The 19,736-nt window shown below is 35.8% G+C and overlaps 2 pseudogenes; both read right to left on the bottom strand.

Moving 5' to 3' along the window:
* Positions 1-5,584, bottom strand: part of LOC134228645 (acetyl-CoA carboxylase 1-like) — a 26,133-nt pseudogene extending 20,549 nt beyond the window's left edge.
* A 404-nt stretch (positions 5,585-5,988) lies between these two features.
* Positions 5,989-19,462, bottom strand: LOC134228646 (acetyl-CoA carboxylase-like; annotated as a pseudogene).
* Between the last annotated feature and the right edge of the window lie 274 nt (positions 19,463-19,736).

Raw genomic sequence — 19,736 nt, 5'->3', positions numbered from 1 at the left:
GTTTATGTTGTTAAAATCTCAGATGCATAGAGGTTGTCTTATTTAATGAAGCTTACAGGGAATATGGCACCAAAAGGGAGTTGGGGAGCGTTTGGGGAACATCTGTAACGGTCCCCGTTACAATTAGCACTAGTTATTATTATTATGTTCCCCAAACGAAGTTGGGGAACATAGTGTTTTTACTCTGTTTCTTATTAGTATTCTTCTTCTTCTTCTTCCTGGGTACTTTTTTGTCCGGGAGTGATCTTGTAAACTACACATCCGACTTAGGTAAAACCTTTTTAGGGTCAGTAGGCATGTTATGTAGATTTGCGGAACGAAGGTCATTTTGCGCGCACGTGCTTGCAAGAGTGTGCACGTGCAACACGTGAAATGACCGATTTAATTGATATAGGCGTAACTTTTTAGATTTTTTATGAAATGCTTTGAAACTTACAATATAAGGATATATTAGTAGCATAGACAATATGACATGGTCAAAATAGCAAGATCTCACGCGCATGCACGTGCGCTTCGCTCTGATTGGCTGAAACTAAAGTCTCAAACATCTTTCTTGTTTTTTGACGAAATCCTTTGAAATTTTAAACATAGCCATGCATTAGGATATCCTACAACATGATATATAGCAATTATCATGAAAACACGTGCATGCACGTGCGCTGCAATCTGATTGGCTTAAACTTTGAATAGTTATAACTCCCTTGGTTTTCAACCAAACAGGATGGGATTTGGAACATAGATAGATATAATGGACTACTACAAGAAGGTATGGTCACCATGCACATGCATACACGTGCGTGTACGTGCGCTGCAATTTGATTGGTTGAAACTTTAAACAGCTATAACTCCCTTGGTTTTCAACCAAATGGGGTAATATTTAGAACATAGATAGATGCAATGGACTTCTACAAGAAGGTATGGTCATCATGCTCATGTATGCACGTGCGTGCACGTGAAATGAGCAAATTCAAAAATACACTTGAATAAGCGTATTTTTTTTATATACTTTTGGTTTAAATACTTTAATATTTAGTATATTAAAATATATAGATTGTGTAGACAAGATGATATGGTCATTACGCACATGCATTCACATGCGCACGCATGCAATGCTAAAATTTGAATGAACTTGGTACACTTCTGGGTAAACGTTGTTAAAGTCTCAAATGCATAGAGTTTGTCTTATTTATTGAAGCTTACAGGGAATGTGGCACCAAAAGGGAGTTGGAGAGCGTTTGGGGAACATCTGTAACGGTCCCCGTTACAATTAGCACTAGTTATTATTCTTTTTTCTTCTTATTTCTTCTCCGGTACTTTTTTGTCCGCGAGTGTTCTCAGAAACTGTTCACCCAACTGAGCTAAAACCTTTTTAGGGTTAATAGGTGTGTAGTGTAGGTGTGCTGAACGAAGGTCATTTTGCGCGCATACGCGTGCACATGCGTGCGCGTGATATTGGTGAAATGACTTATATACTTAATATAGCTATAACTTTTACATTTTTCAATGAATTGATTTGAAACTCATTATATAATGATATATCAATAGTGTACCTAATTTGACACTGTCAAATTAGCACGAACTCACGCGCATGCACGTGCGCTTCGCTCTGATTGGCTGAAACGAAAATCTCAATATCTTTTCTGTTTTTTGACGAAATGCTGTGAAATTTAAGACATGGGCATACTTTAGGATGTCCTAGAATATGATATATCGCAATTCTCATGAAAACACACGCATGCACGTGCGCTGCAATCTGATTGGCTAAAACTTTAAATGGCTATAACTCCCTTGTTTTTCAACCAAACAGACTGGGATTTAGAACATAGACAGACATAATGGATTCTCACAAGAGGGTATGGTCAGTATGCACATGCAAGCACGTGTTTGCACGAGTACTTTGCTCTGATTGGCTGAAACAAAAATCTTAATATCTTTTTTGTTTTTAGACGAAATGCTTTGATATTTTAAACATAGTCATGCATTAAGATATCCTACAATATGATACATAATATTTTTCATCAAATCACGTGCTTGCACGTGCGCTGCAATCTGATTGGCTTAAACTTTAAATGGTTATAACTTCCTTAGTTTTCAACCAAACAGAATGGGATTTAGAACATAGATCGACATAATAGACTCCTACACGATGGTATGGTCATTATGCACATGCATGCACGTGCGTGCACGTGAAATGAGAAAAATTAAAATACACTCAAATGAGCGTTTTTTAAAAAAAATATTTTTGGAATAAATGCTTAAATATTGTGTATATTTTAATACATTGAAAGTGTAGACAAGATGATATGGTCATTACGCACATGCATTCACATGCGCACGCGTGCAATGCTAAAATTGAAATATACTTATAATACTTCTGGAAAAACGTTGTTAAAGACTAAAGTACGAAGAGTTTGTCTTATTTAATGAGGCTTACATGGAATATGGCACCAAAAGGGAGTTGGGGAGCGTTTGGGGAACATCTGTAACGGTCCCCGTTACAATTAGCCCTAGTTATTATTATGTTCCCCAAACGAAGTTGGGGAACATATTGTTTTTACTCTGTTTCTTATTATTATTATTCTTATTATTTTTCTTCCTGGGAAAATTTTGTCCGCGAGTGATCTTGTAAACTACACATCCGACTTAGGTGAAACCTTTTTAGGGTAAGTTGGCATGTTATGTAGATTTGCGGAATCAAGGTCATTTTGCGCGCACGTGCTTGCAAGAGCGCGCACGTGCAAAACTTAAAATAACCAATATATAATGGATATAACCGCAACTTTTCTATTTTGTGACGAAATGTTTTGAAACTTATAATGCAAGGATATATTAGTAGTATGCACAAGATGACATGGTCAAAATAGCAAGATCGCACGTGCATGCACGTGCGCTTCGCTCTGATTGGCTGAAACTAAAGTCTCAATATCTTTTTTGTTTTTTGACAAAATCCTTTGAAATTTTGAACATAGTCATACATTAGGGAGATCTACAGCCTGTAATATAAGATTTATCATGGAAGCATGTGCATGCACATGTGCTTGCAAGAGCTCGCACGTGCAACACGATAAATGTCCAATATAATTGATACAGACGTAACTATTTGAATTATCGATGAAATGCTTTGAAACTCATATTATAAGTATATATTAGAAGCATAGACAAAATGACATGGTCAAAAAAGTAAGATCTCACGCGCATGCACGTGCGCTTCGCTGTGATTGGCTGAAACTAAAGTCTCAATCTCTTTCTTGTTTCTTGTCATAATCCTTTGAAATTTTGAACATAGACCAACATTATAAAGATCTACAGCATGATATATAAGAATTTTCATGAAAGCATGCGCATGCCCGCGTGCTGCAATCTGATTGGCTGAAACTTTAAATGGCTATATCTCCTTTGTTTTTTGACGAAATGCTTTGAAATTTAAAACATAGTCATGCATTAGGATATCCTACAATATGATATAGCAAAAAAAATCATGAAATCACGCGCATGCACGTGTGCTGCAATCTGATTGGCTTAAACTTGAAATGGCTATAACTCCCTTGTTTTTCAACCAAACTGGATGGGATTTAGAATAAAGATAGATATAAAAGACTTCTACAAGAAGGTATGGTCATCATGCACGTGAACGCACGTGCGTGCATTTGGAATGAGTGAAATAAAAAATACCCTTGAAAGACTGATTTTTCTTACTTTTGGACTGAATGCTTCAATATATTGTATAGTAAAATATGTAGATAGTTTAGACAAGATGATATGATCATAACGCACATGCATTCACATGCGCACGGGTGCAATGCTAAAATTTTAATATAATTTTATCCTTCTGAGAAAATGTTGTTAAAGTCAAAAATGCACAGACTTTGTCTTATTTAATGAAGCTTACAGGGAATATGGCACCAAAAGGAGTTGGGGAGCGTTTGGGGAACATCTGTAACGGTTCCCGTTACAATTAGCACTAGTTATTTTTCTTCTTCTTCCTGGGTACTTTTTTGTCCGGGAATGATCTCGTAAACTATACATCCGACTAAGGTGAAATGTTTTTAGGGTCAGTAGACATGTTATGTAGATTTGCGGAACGAAGGTCATTTTGCGCGCACGTGCTTGCAAGAGCGTGCACGTGCAACATGTGAAATGACCGATTTAATTGATATAGGCGTAACTTTTAAAATTTTTGATGAAATGCTTTGAAACTTATAATATAAGGATATATTAGAAGCATAGACAATATGACATGGTCAAAATAGCAAGATCTCACGCGCATGCACGTGCGCTTCGTTCTGATTGGCTGAAACTAAAGTCTCAATATCTTTCTTGTTTTTTGACGAAATCCTTTGCAATTTTGAAAATAGCCATGCATTAGTATATCCTACAACATGATATATAGCAATTATCATGAAAACACGTGCATGCACGTGCGCTGCAATCTGATTGGCTTAAACTTTAAATAGCTATAACTCCCTTGATTTTCAACCAAACAGGATGGGATTTGGAACATAGATAGATATACTGGACTACTACAAGAAAATATGGCCACCATGCACATGCACACACGTGCATGTTCGTGCGCTGCAATCTGATTGGCTGAAACTTTAACAGCTATAACTCCCTTCGTTTTCAACCAAACGGGGTGAGATTTAGAACATAGATAGATGTAACGGACATCTACAAGAAGATATGGTTACCATGCTCATGTATGCACGTGCGTGCATGTGAAATGAGCAAAATAAAAAAAAAAAACACTTGAATGAGCGTATCTTTTTAATACTTTTGGATTAAATACATTAATATTTAGTATATATAAATATATAGATTGTGTAGACAAGATGATATGGTCATTACGCACATGCATTCACATGCACACGCGTGCAATGCTAAAATTTGAATGAACTTTGTACACTTCTGGGTAAACGTTGTTAAAGTCTCAAATGCATCGAGTTTGTCTTATTTAATGAAGCTTACAGGGAATATGGCACCAAAAGGGAGTTGGGGAGCGTTTGGGGAACATCTGTAACGGTCCCCGTTACAATTAGCACTAGTTTTATTTCTTTTGCGTGCCAGTATAATACGAGATGAAATCATGTATCAAAGAACACTTAGTTGATAAGATAGACAGTAGCAACAACCATTCACTGTACAGGACTGTAACAACGGATTTAATTGGGTGAGGGACAGACGGACGCCTTACTATCACATAAGCTCATCTGGTCTTCAACCAGTAAAGCTAAAAATAAAGAAACAAAACATTTAAACTCTTAAAACTCAAAACACTTTTTTCAAAGAGGTGATGGGGAGGCAACAAAAAAGTGAAGCAGCCAATCAGTCTAAGCATCAAAATGACAATTTCTATACCGAAAGATAAATATACTTAGAAACATAGAGGGGGGGGGGGGGGGGGGGGGGGGGTAGCTCCCTCCTTCCACCACTGCATACTACCAGCCTTTATCTAATTTTAAAAGTTTTAAATTCCCTCTTTAGTAGTTGTGTAGCTAAAATGAGATGGAAAACACAAATGGTCTTTACAAATCATGTCTATATTAGTACAGACATCAGAAAGATTATATCCTACATCTCTACCCATCTGTTTTAAGAGAGGAAAAAACTAAACAGTTAATTCCTACAACATTTTCTCCCTTAACCATGAAAGGAAACAAAAAAATATGCAATTATTGATATCTTTTTATTAAAATTCACCACATTGCTAGGTGAATCAATATTATTTTTACATTCAATTATTTAAATTTGTGTTCAATATACCAAATAACATTTACTGAAATTCATTTCACACAAATGGACAATTTGTTCTACAGTCAATAAATTAATATTCAGAATATACACAACTTGGTTTTAAAGTGAGCACTATATACGATATTCATCATAGGTACAATAATAATAAATTAGTACAAAAACCCTGGTAATTGTTCAAATATCATAATGAATTGAATTTCAAAACAAATTCATAAAATTCATAATCAATTCTAATAATTAAGTCATTATGAATGACAGATATGGATTTCATATAATGCAATTTTATGCAAATTTGATCCAAATTGCACCTAATGATTTCATATGATTTGTTAAATAGATATGTTTTTAAATACAGTCACTGTTGATTCTAATTGTCCATTCTGGTCACGTGTCCATGTTGGCCAGAATTCTGGAGACCTCTGACCTTTGACTTGAGGTCATGTGTTGAGTGATGTGGACGATAGAATCCATAGCAACCTCTGGATTGTTTTGTATCAAACTGAAATCAGAAACAAAGTGTGTTAATTCTTAAGTAAGCTTAGAGCATTATTTTATCAATTAAAGGGAGACAATCTGTAAATCTTAAAACAAAAACCTGATATTTTAGCTAAATTTAATTTACCCTGAGAAGAAGACAACTATCAGAATTTAGAGACTAAGGAACCAAGCAATAAATTATGGTTAATTAATCTGATATTTAAATATTTAAATATTTCGGTCAGATAGTCTGGTTCATAATATTGTTAGCATGCTGTTTTTCATCATTACATGAAGAAATGTAATAATGCTATATACCCCAAGATGAGCCATCAGGTAATATAAAATTATTATGATAAAAAATGTAGGACATGCTCCCTCTGTAGGCATCTGATACCTACCTCCTGACTTGTTGTAGGACATGCTCCTTCTGTAATCATCTGATGTTGTCTGATACCTACCTCCTGACTTGTTGTAGGACGTGCTCCCTCTGTAGACATCTGATACCTACCTCCTGACTTGTTGTAGGACGTGCTCCCTCTGTAGACATCTGATGCTGTCTGATACCTACCTCCTGACTTGTTGTAGGATGTGCTTCCTCTGTAGACATCTGATGTTGTCTGATACCTACCTCCTGACTTGTTGTAGGACGTGCTCCCTCTGTAGACATCTGATGTTGTCTGATACCTACCTCCTGACTTGTTGTAGGACATGCTCCCTCTGTAGACATCTGATACCTACCTCCTGACTTGTTGTAGGACGTGCTCCCTCTGTAGACATCTGATACCTACCTCCTGACTTATTGTAGGACATGCTCCCTCTGTAGACATCTGATACCTACCTCCTGACTTGTTGAAGGACATTCTCCCTCTGTAGACATCTGATACCTACCTCCTGATTTGTTAAAGGACATGCTCCCTCTGTAGACATCTGATACCTACCTCCTGACTTGTTGTAGGACGTGCTCCCTCTGTAGACATCTGATACCTACCTCCTGACTTGTTGTAGGACATGCTCCCTCTGTAGACATCTGATGTTGTCTGATACCTACCTCCTGACTTGTTGTAGGATGTGCTCCCTCTGTAGACATCTGATGTTGTCTGATATCTACCTCCTGACTTGTTGTAGGACATGTTCCCTCTGTAGACATCTGATGTTGTCTGATACCTACCTCCTGACTTGTTGTAGGACGTGCTCCCTCTGTAGACATCTGATACCTACCTCCTGACTTGTTGTAGGACGTGCTCCCTCTGTAGACATATGACACCTACGTCTTGACTTGTTGTAGGACATGTTCCCTCTGTAGACATCTGATACCTACCTCCTGACTTGTCGTAGGACGTGCTCGCTCTGTAGACATCTGATACCTACCTTCTGACTTGTTGTAGGACGTGCTCCCTCTGTAGACATCTGATGTTGTCTGATACAGCGTTGTCTATGCTGTCCTCACGGATCTGTTCTGTCAACCACTCCACCATAGCTTTGTCATCCTCTTATAGGTAGGCCTACAGTATCAATGATAGGTCAGGAGATAATCTCAGCCATAAACCCTCATAGTGCATTGACAACTACCCAAAGCTATTTTCTTACCTATCACTTTTTATTCAAGAAGTGTCAATAAAACATATGCATGGCAATATGACTTAACATATTGTACACCGTATACCATGCCAACAATATACAAGTTCTAGGAAACAGACACAAGTTACTTGTTCATTGATACAAACTTCTACAAATGTAAAGTTTATTTATAACAAAATATGTTTCTTGTACTCTTTTCTTAAAAAACAAAAATACATGTCAATTATAAAGTATGAAAATGTTCATTAGATTCATTTATTTCAAACTGTGTATCTCTAAATTTACTTGTTTACTGACTATAAATAGGACTGGTACAGTTCATCTACTTACATTGACAGTGCCCCTGTCCTCCACAAACCAGCGATGTAACATGGAGTTCAGCTCCCCCTCCCCGACGTTCTGTGTGAACTGCTTCATCTTCTTCTTAAGCTGCCTCTCTAACAGCCGTCTCTTCAGGTGCCAGTAGAAGAACTCACGACTCTTCTGCCATTTAAGTATATCCTGTGTGACAAAAAAGAGTTTTGTTATGTTGTGCAAAAAACTTTTAAACAAGTGCAGTGTAGTGTTCAAAAAAAAGTTTATGACTTTATAACAATACTTTATGCCTTTCAAATTACATTAGAGTACATACAATGTATATCAGTGAATTCACTACCTAATACAAAAGTTAAAGTTTGTTTTATACGTATGGCAAAGAATGAAAGAAATTCAGACCAGTGAAATTCAGAGGTCAATCTTTAATCTTTAAAACATGAAAATACAAAGAAAGATACAAAAAAACAAACTGGTTTTTACATCATCACATATTGTGAAATACTCAAACGTTATCTTTGAATTTTGAATGTATACTTTTAAAATAGGTCATTGCAAATTTTTTTCAAATACTTGATCTGTACAGTGTTCAAAATATTTATTTTCATTTCTTTTATTGAATTACACTCACAGTAATAACCCCCATTTCCTCCATTCTCCCCGGAGTGTCATGGAGGTCAGCGAACTGTATCGCCACCTGGTGGTACATGGGGAGTAACTTTTCCTGGCGAGCTGCCAGCTGTTTCTGGAGCTCCTCTTTCTCGTCTGGATTCAGCTGTGGACTGGTCAGTTTCTCCACGATCTGGCGACACGTCTGATCCAGTCTCTGTATGGTCTTCTCCAGGTCCTTCCTCCTGAACTTGATTTCTACAGTTCCCTCTGGCTCAAGGACACCTCCCCTGGAATAAAATCATCACAATCATTTAGACTGTACATTTGGGGACAAAATCCTGGAAGACTATAAATGAGATAAATTTCAACATTATCCTTCCTTTTCTTTCTATCTTTTTTATCAGTTAATATGTGAATGATAGTATTTTGTTTTAATTTTTTTTAATCCGTACAATATTATATTTTATGCACAAATGGGCAGCAGTTTCAGCCTATTTTAGCCCTCTACCTACAAAGGAGGCACACATGATAGTAAATTTAATATTTGAGCCATCTTTTTCTATACAAATATTTTTTGCCTTGGTATCTTTGAATAATTTTGCTTAGTTTCTCCATGCAATTTCATACTTCAATGTTCAATTCTATTTAAATCCTAAATCAAAACTTCATACCTGCTGAGTTCATCCGCATACATTTCCATGTGGGTGGGGTTAATTGTTGGATCCACCACTACCCAGGCTCCACCCCTCAGTTCGGCGTACGGGGGGATGTAAATCATGATGGGTTGATTATATTCTGTGAGGGCATCCACAATGTAGGAGCCAAACTTCAGGACTTGGTCGTGCATATCTGAAAACATGAAAAAGTTTTTAATATTACATTGCAGTAGATGTTCAATAAATGTTTCAAAATTTACCATTAAAACAATCAAGTTATAAAATATTAGTTATACTGTTAGTAATATATTATATAAATTGCAGAGAAAAAATACAGGTAAAACATCTGTCATTCATAAACATGTTTCCAAAAATACTGTGCACAGCATATGTCTATCACATGAACTTTAAACACAAATTTAACCTAAAATTTCCAGTCACCTACTGTACAGAAAAATAATTGAAGTTTCAAGATTTTTTATCGAAATCATTCCAAGAGAATAATTTGAACAAAATACCAAAGCTATGTATGAACATTTCATAAACCCATGATTTTCTGACTTTATTAACATCCATTACCTTTCATTCCGCCTGAGAATCCTCTCCAGTTAGCAAAGACCATGAGAGGGAGGTCCTCTCTGTTAAAGTCCTTAATGGCCTGAGCTGTCTTATAGGCCGAGTCTGGGAACCATACCTGACCAGCTTGTTGTATCACCTACATACATGTAAATATCAAGTGCAATTTCATTTTAACAAAATCTAAAACTTTAAAACTCCTATCATATCTTATTTTCATACCAAATTTCAATTTGAAGTAAAATATTTATTTTCAAAGAAAAACTCAATGTTGTCTTGACATAAGTCTATTATGGTACACTAGATGCACACTGAAAAATATGGATTTAAATTTGTTATTGTTTTGACATTATTCTTGAACAATATACTTGATGTTCAAAAGAAAATAAGGATTTTAATCTGTACCTTGGTCTCTGAGTCCAGATTGGCGGGGTCAGCTGGTATGGTCATCTCTACTGTCCTGGTCTCTACACAAATCACCCCCACAGGGATCCCTCCCAACCTGTAAAACAAAAGACACGTACATGTAAAAATAACACAGTGCAAGGTTTCCTCTTCTCTTGATACAAGTCTTACTTATTATTTTGGATGTATAATTCATCTACATGCATAAAGGGAGACAAACCTTGCCCGACCTGTGACCACTGTTTGTGCCCAAGGCTGTAGGATTTCATGGAAAGACTTGTGATCAAAGAAACCCTTCTGCCAGGAATTCTTATCATCTACAATTAACACAGCAGTGATAAACATTATTGATGATTCAGAAATGAAATGTTTGAACACAGATTCAGAAACTGTACACACATTTTAAATGCACTATATTTACCTGGATTTTGTCGGCCATTCAGCATCCACCTGGGATCGTAGGGGGCCTTTGTGGGTATAAAGTCCACCGGTCTGTCTATAGGGTCCCCTGTATCTAGTACTGGTAATGGGGAACCCTTACACTGAAACAACAATCCAGATAAATTACACTAAATGACTAGCCATTACACTAATTTAAATCCATAATTCACTGACAGATAAAATAAAGACTGCTTCAGTCTGTAAAAATGAAAACAAAATCATTTGACTATTTCTTTTGACTAAGGATATTGTTTTTCTTTTATGCTGTACTCTATTCGCTAGTGACAGTTATAAGACTGGACAATACCTTAGGCATATATGACAGCCACTTGATGATTTTGTAGACTCCCTCGAAGTCGTCAGCTGTCACGTCGTGTGTGACTCCGTTTGTGTACATGATCTGGATTCCTCCCAGCTGATTGTTACTGGTGTAAACCTCCTTACCAAGGACCTGTTTTAATTTACAGTGTTAATTAAAGTTTTTTGAATTAACTTCAAAAGTTACCTTCTCATATCAGTACATGTAACAACATGAAAAATAATATTGTAAGTGTGAAGATGACAAAATGTTTTACCTATTCATTTTTATTGATACACTCCTTTTATGTCTGCATTAACTGTAGTTCAAAACTCTATAATGCAAACTACTAAGTGTCATTCATCCTTAAGATAACTTCCATACCTTGTTCAGTGCACCTGCCCCAGTGAGGATGATGTGGGAGTTCTCCACCTGTATAGTTCTCTGTCCCAGTCTGACCAGATAGGCACCTATACCTATAGCTCGACAGGTTACCTAAATATAGAACAATCTGTAAGCTACAAAACCAGATAGGCACCTATACCTATAGCTCAACAGGTAACCTAAATATAGAACAATCTGTAAGCTATAACCCAGATAGGCACCAATACCTATAGCTCGACAGGTAACCTAAATATAAAACAATCTGTAAGCTATAAACAAACCAGATAGGCACCTATACCTATAGCTCGACAGGTAACCTAAATATAGAACAATCTGTAAGCTACACACAGACCAAATAGGCCCCTATACCTATAGCTCTACAGGTAACCTAAATATACAACAATCTGTAAGCTATAAAACCAGATAGCCCCTATACCTATAGCTCGACAGGTAACCTAAATATAGAACAATATGTAAACTATAAACAAACCAGATAGGCACCAATACCTATAGCTCGACAGGTAACCTAAATATACAACAATCTGTAAGCTACAAACCAGATAGGCCCCTATACCTATAGCTCGACAGGTTACCTAAATATAGAACAATATGTAAACTATAAACAAACCAAATAGGCACCAATACCTAAAGCTCGACAGGTTACCTAAATATAGAACAATCTGTAAGCTACACACAGACCAGATAGGCCCCTATACCTATAGCCCGACAGGTAACCTAAATATAGATCAATCTGTTAGCTACACGCAAACCAGATAGGAACCTATACCCATAGCTCGACAGGTTACCTAAATATTGAACAATCTGTAAGCTACAAACCAGATAGGCACCTATACCTATACTGGACAAGTTACCTAAATATAGAACAATCTGTACGCTACACACAAACCAGCTAGGCACCAATACCTATAGCTCGACAGGCAATCTAAATATAGAACACAATCTGTAAGCTACACACAAACCAGATAGGCACCAATACCTATTGTTCGACAGGTTACCTAAATATAGAACAATCTGTAAGCTACACACAAACCAGATAGGCACCAATACCTATCGCTCGACAGGTTACCTAAATATAGAACAATCTGTAAGCTACACACAAGCCAGATAGGCACCAATACCTATAGCTCTACAGTTTACCTAAATATAGAACAATCTGTAAGCTATAAACAAACTAGATAGGCATTAATACCTATAGCTCGACAGGTTACCTAAATATAGAACAATCTGTAAGCTATAAACAAACCAGATAGGCACCTATACCTATAGCTCAACAAGTTACCTAAATATAGAACAATCTGTTAGCTACACACAGACCAAATAGTCACGAATAGATATGGCTCAACAGGTTACCTAGTAGATACATGTTTTCATCAAAAAATGTAGGAGAACCAAGCAAATTTAATGATACCAACAGCATGAAAATTTGCCTAAAGAAGTATTTCTAATAAAATAAAAATACTTTAACTCAAGGATTACTCAAATGCCTTCCAAAATCCTGGATCTGATCACCCTTTGCATTCCCTGACTTTTTCTGTCACAATGTAGTTTTTTTAGTTTTGAATTATAAATCTTATACCATTGTATTAACAATAAAGCTGTTAATGTTTTAAAATCAAGCACTAACCAAAAGAACTATTACAACCATTTATGACTGCTTTTCAATCCAAATCATATTCAATGAATAGAATATTTTTTTTTAAAACAAGCACTAACCAAATTGATTGTAATGATATCGTTGTAAGCTATAGATGATTCCCCGGCTATCATTCCTGATCCTCTTAGATTTTCTACCCCTAGTCCTTCCTCTCTACCTGTAAATATAGCAGAAAGTAAAATAATAGAACGATGTGTTATCGAGTATCAGTCTTAATCTCAAAGCAAAATGTGAAGGTGAAAGGAAGGCCTTACCAATGACATCAATAATTTTATATCTGGGTTCTCCCTCGTCTTCTATGGACGGAATTCATTGCACTAACTTTCTTAAAATCTACAGGGGTCAGGTACAGGTATTTAAATCCCTAGAAACAAAACAAAATTGCCTCAATAGAATACACATGTAAACAAGAATTACTGTTTCATGGGCTTCAAACAAAGTACACCTCAACTCTGTGTACTTATTCAATGCTAATTTTGTGATACACTGAATATAGCTATGTGCAGGTAACAAGTAATTTGAATCTTTATGAACATCACCTCTTATAATTTTTATGTTAACTTCATATAACATTTTTAACTTCTGGGAATAAAAATCACTTCACTTCAAATATGATTTCCTTATAAGCAAGTTCCATGTCATCATGTTTTACTATATGTAGTGGTCTATAACCTGAGCCTTACCTTTTCTATATCTTTGGGGACATTCCAGGCCACCATTATAAGCTGAGCCTTACCTTTTCTATATCTTTGGGGTCATTCCAGGTCACCTTTATAAGCTGAGCCTTACCTTTTCTATATCTTTGGGGTCATTCCAGGTCACCTTTATAAGCTGAGCCTTACCTTTTCTATATCTTTGGGGTCATTCCAGGTCACCTTTATAAGCTGAGCCTTACCTTTTCTATATCTTTAGGGTCATTTTAGGTCACCTTTATAAGCTGAGCCTTACCTTTTCTATATCTTTGGGGTCATTCCAGGTCACCTTTTTAAGCTGAGCCTTACCTTTTCTATATCTTTAGGGTCATTTTAGGTCACCTTTATAAGCTGAGCCTTACCTTTTCTATATCTTTGGAGTCATTCCAGGTCACCTTTATAAGCTGAGCCTTACCTTTTCTATATCTTTGGGGTCATTCCAGGCCACCTTAAACAGGTGTTTGATCTCCTCAGCCAGCCCTATCCTGGCTCCACTGTTAGCCGAGATGAAGATTCGGGGAAGTCCCTCTCTCCTGGCTTTCTCTGAGGCTTTCTGAAAAGTTATTTTTAAATGGATAAAAATATTGATCTGAAATTATTACGTAGTAGCTTTAACAGGGGATATTTACTCCTCCTAGCCACCTGATTTTACCTCTAGAAATTCCTGGTTCCAAGCAATGACCTCTTCTACGAGATTCATTGTTTAATAAAGATATTTTTGATTGATCATTGTTTGTTATCTGTATCATTTTCATGGTTGTATATAGGCTCTATGATTATACTGGGTGATACCTTAAACAGTAGGTCCTCCACTGGTCCAAATGAGCCAATCTTGTATGTGATGTCATTAGATATAACTATGATGTCACGACCTTCAGGACATTCTGGTGTCTTCAAGGTCATCTGCCAGGCTACCATCCCAATCTGAAAGGTAACATTTCCAAATATGAAGACACTATGACATTCCAAACAACCCAGGGGCCCATTTACTTCAGAACTTAAGACTATGAGCAAAGACTCTCATAAACTGTAAAATTTTGCCAAAATTAATGATTACGTTTTAAATTGCAACCATAAAAATATCAAGTTAAATTCTTTTTAAAAAGAATTTAGTGAAAAATCTAAATAAAAGGTTACATGCAAAATAAAATTTAGTTCTTCATCAAAAATTTAAAATTTGTAAAATAAGGCCGTTTATATCAAAAGATTTTATTTCCAGACATGTACAGGTTTATATCAATGTTACAGTCTCACCTCATTTTCACCTGGGAGTCTGTTCTGTTTACACAGATTTATATGTATCAGTATTACAGTCTAACCTCGTTCTCTCCTGGCAGTCTGTTCTGTTTACACAGATTTATATGTATCAGTATTACAGTCTAACCTCGTTCTCTCCTGGCAGTCTGTTCTGTTTACACAGATTTATATGTATCAGTATTACAGTCTAACCTCATTCTCTCCTGGCAGTCTGTTCTGTTTACACAGATTTATATGTATCAGTATTACAGTCTAACCTCGTTCTCTCCTGGCAGTCTGTTCTGTTTACACAGGTTGTTGTCTTTATCCAGGACTAGCTCTATACAACTGAAGGCATCAGCTGGAATCTTGTTCTCCTCCCTGTGGTCCTTCCAAAACTTCTGTAAGGCCTGAAATACAGAACAACAAAGTAAAACAACAAAACATCTGTAAGGCCTGAAACACAGAACAACAAAGTCAAAACAACAAAACTTCTGTAAGGCCTGAAACACAGAACAACAAAGTCAAAACAACAAAACTTCTGTAAGGCCTGAAACACAGAACAACAAAGTCAAAACAACAAAACTTCTGTAAGGCCTGAAACACAGAACAACAAAGTCAAAACAACAAAACTTCTGTAAGGCCTGAAACACAGAACAACAAAGTCAAAACAACAAAACTTCTGTAAGGCCTGAAACACAGAACAACAAAGTCAAAACAACAAAACTTCTGTAAGGCCTGAAATACAGAACAACAAAGTCAAAACAACAAAACTTCTGTAAGGCCTGAAACACAGAACAACAAAGTCAAAACAACAAAACTTCTGTAAGACCTGAAACACAGAACAACAAAGTCAAAACAACAAAACTTTTGAAGGCATGAAATACAGAACAACAAAACTTCTGTAAGGCCTGAAATACAGAACAACAAAGTCATAACAACAAAACTTCTGTAAGGCCTGAAACACAGAACAACAAAGTCAGAACAACAAAACTTCTGTAAGGCCTGAAATACAGAACAACAAAGTCATAACAACAAAACTTCTGTAAGGCCTGAAATACAGAACAACAAAGTCAAAACAACAAAACTTCTAAAAGGCCTGAAAGAAAGAGACATGATTCGTAACAGTCATTCTACAACAGCTAAACTTCTGTTACTAATCATCTTTCTATTTTGTAAATTTTTTTAATCGCGAAATATGCTAAAAATTGAGATCATACGGAAGCAATTTTTTTGGTTAGGAATAGTTTTTGTTGACGTTGTGATCTAAAATGATTACATTGGGACTTCATTTTCTTGTTCCAAAACTAACCATTATACATGTATAACAAAGTCTGTATCAAATTTTTTGTTGAGGATTTCAATTTTAATGATAATCATTGTCAAAAAAGCCCAAAATTTAATCCCAATGGATATTTCTGCTTTCTCAGTAGGTGTTTTCTTATATAACAGCCATGTCAATGTCGTGATACCTGAGTGAACATTCCTGGAAAATCATAGACATAAGTTGTTCCACTTGACTGGGCCTGGAATCTCTTTAGCTGTAGGTGGTCCTTTGTGGGGTAGGGGGTGCTGATCAGCAGACCGTGAAGGGCTCCTTGTTTTGTTCCATAGGCTTCAAACATCACCTACAAAAGATAATCTCAAGTTTGATAGCTCAAAGGAGCTAACTGGGGTTTCATTGTGTAAAAACTACAGTAGAAAACTCTTTAAGTTTATACCATATGTAACTTACATTGACTTCAGTATACTTGCAATTAGTGTAGGCAAAATCTGTCTAGGTATTTTAAGGGCCTGTCTCGAAATACAGATATATTTACTAAAGGGTGAAAAGGCGCAATGCAGTGCAATCTGAAATAACACCTACTTGTCCCATGTTAGGATCTGTGACCTCCCTATACATGCTCATGTCCAAGTAATATCCACTCTCATTGGTCAGGTACAGACGAATAGGAATGCTTGTATCACTCGATGCAAACCTAAAACATTCCAAAATATTTGTTGTATATTAAAAGCTTTTCCAGAATTTTCATCCTTACAGCTAAATATCCATTGTACATATGTGTACAACCAAAACTATTCATCTTATAGAAAGTTTGAACATCAAAAAGTAGACTTACTTGATTGTGAATTTGAGTTCGGCGTTGAGAACTCTCATCTTCATGAGTCGACTGCCGTATCTCATCACCATAGCTCTGACCGTCTCCTCCAGCTGTCGAGATATAAGTAAACACAGAGTTATGGTAGATTCACAATGGTAATAACCAGAAATGGTAAGAAAATCAGTGATATACAATTATATTAAACATGAGTATATTGTATAGTAATGTTGATTTTACCTTGCCTGGTTCTGGAATGGTCAGTGTTGGTGCAAAGTTTAGGAATATGTGATTACAGTCAGTCTTCTTGGACTGGAATTATAACCCAAGATCTATTTAGTATCAAGGATGTTGATTCTGATACAAATTGAAAACATAATGGTCAATTCTGAAAAACTGTGAAATTGCTAATTCTAGCTGAAAAAGGGTGGGGGTAATTTTCTCTTTTCAAGGTATGAAGAGATAAAAAAAAAATGTGTCTCCCAGAAAATTTGTAATTGTAAATTTCGCTTTGTGTACAAAACATGAAATTAAATTCCCATAAATAAATATTTTTTCTCAAAACAAACAAACTTTAAATCAATGAAAATAAGTGAATTTACAGGACTTGATCAACCCTAACTCACCAGTGGATGTGAGAATGCCACTTCTAATGAATCCAAGGCCTCCAGGAGGGTTCTCTCTGCTTCATTTTGTAAGTACTCAAAAGAGGCTTCCTAACAAAATAAAAGCATCAAATTTTGCTGTTACTTGAAATAGTTCAGATGATGTCATATAAAAACTTACAAATATATGACAACTTTGACAAGAAACACTTTGTTCCATTGGATTATTGATTATTGAGAATTTAGAATATTGGGGAGAAGTGCAAGATGCATGTTTACAAATTGGTAAAAATCAGACAATTTCTTAAAATTGTTCCTGTATCAAAAAACATTCAATTTTCCTTTTGAGAAGAATAACTTTTTCTGTGCCAATTCATTGTGTGCAACGTTACCTTGGTGACAAGGTCAGAGTGCCTGATGATGACCCTCACAAAGAATCTGTAATCCGTCACTTCCTGTCCTGCTGCCACCTGTTAGACAATAAACAAGTTTATAATGCAGGTAACCCAGATATTGATTGTCCAGACAATAAATAAGAACATTTAGAAGGCAATTTACAGAGTTATGTCCCTTTTAAGATTGTTGGATACAATCAACATTGTACAAAGTCTGCAACATTATGAGATTTTTCAATCAACTTTAATTTCCCACAAATTTCAATCTGTAAAGCAACAAGCTTAAAATAATATGATTTCAATAAGATAAGATATATTTACATTTTTTGTATTAACTAATTTTTAAACATTTGTATTGTTTACACATGAGGTAGGCATTTATATGAATATTTGAAACTGTAAGAGTTTTCTCCCTTTAATCAAAACTGAATTAAATTCTACCTTAGCTTTTCCCAGATACAGATGCATCTTGTAGTTGTTGGTCTGTATTGCTTCCAGGTCAAAGTTCCTCAGTCTGTTAATCTCCAGCTGGAAGGCCAGGGCTGGCTCTAAATGTCGGTAAATCCTGTCCTCACCAAACTAAAAATAAACAATTGTGATTATCAATCATAGTCTAAAGCATTCAAAGGAACAAGTCATTTCTTGAAACACATTCACTCATTTTCATGTGTTTAATTTACATCATTAAAAGTTTGAACAATCTTTTTGTTACCATGTTGTCATTTACTTACATCAAATTTGGCACGATATGTGAAATATTTTGGTGAACTTCTCTGCAATAGAAAATAAAATTTAATGTAAAGTACACATATCAACATTCATTTCTTTACACATACACAATTAAACTTGTAAAAACATTATTTTTTAAGTTCAATCACAGTGAAATCATTATTGTAGACACACTCAACAGCCATCATTGTGAAACCTACCCTACAGAAATAACAGCGAAAACATTCATTTTGAGACTTACCCTACAGTACACTAGGAATGCGATTCTTCTGATGGCCTTCTCACACAAATACTGCTCCTAAAAATATCACAAAACACAAAATCCAATAATCTCAAACTACAGCCATAATAGATTTATAACAGAGAATTTCAGCTTAAAAATTCATTATTTGTATTTTTGCACTTCCAGTCCATACCCTCTCTTTACAAAAATCCTGGAACTTGACAGCGAGGGCATTGTCATCGTACTTCTCCTTCTTACTGAATTTAATTCCTACGTTGATGATATGAATTGGTTCATCTGGATCTGAGGAACTCTGTACAGGAAAATTATCAAAATTAGTTCTCTTGCACCTTAAATTGATAATTTACATAATTTAATATGTTGACAGTGCAAACGTTAGAGCGAGAGCAAACTTTTCTCTTTTTTTATATTTAAATCGGGCTCGTCAAATCCCCGTGAGTTTTGATGCGTCTAGACTCTGACGTCACATGACATTGTATGTAAGTTGCAATACCAAGAAAAAGCCTGAACAGTGCTGAAAGTTAATGAAGAACGTCTCATTTTCTATTTATCTTAAATATATATCCAT

Source organism: Saccostrea cucullata, unplaced genomic scaffold, assembly GCF_032062105.1.
Source record: "Saccostrea cucullata isolate Sc308-1 unplaced genomic scaffold, CSIRO_AGI_Scuc_v1 ctg4792, whole genome shotgun sequence".
NCBI lineage: Eukaryota > Metazoa > Mollusca > Bivalvia > Ostreida > Ostreidae > Saccostrea > Saccostrea cuccullata.
The sequence above is the reverse complement of the archived record's forward strand: the minus strand, read 5'-3'. Positions and strand labels throughout refer to the sequence as shown.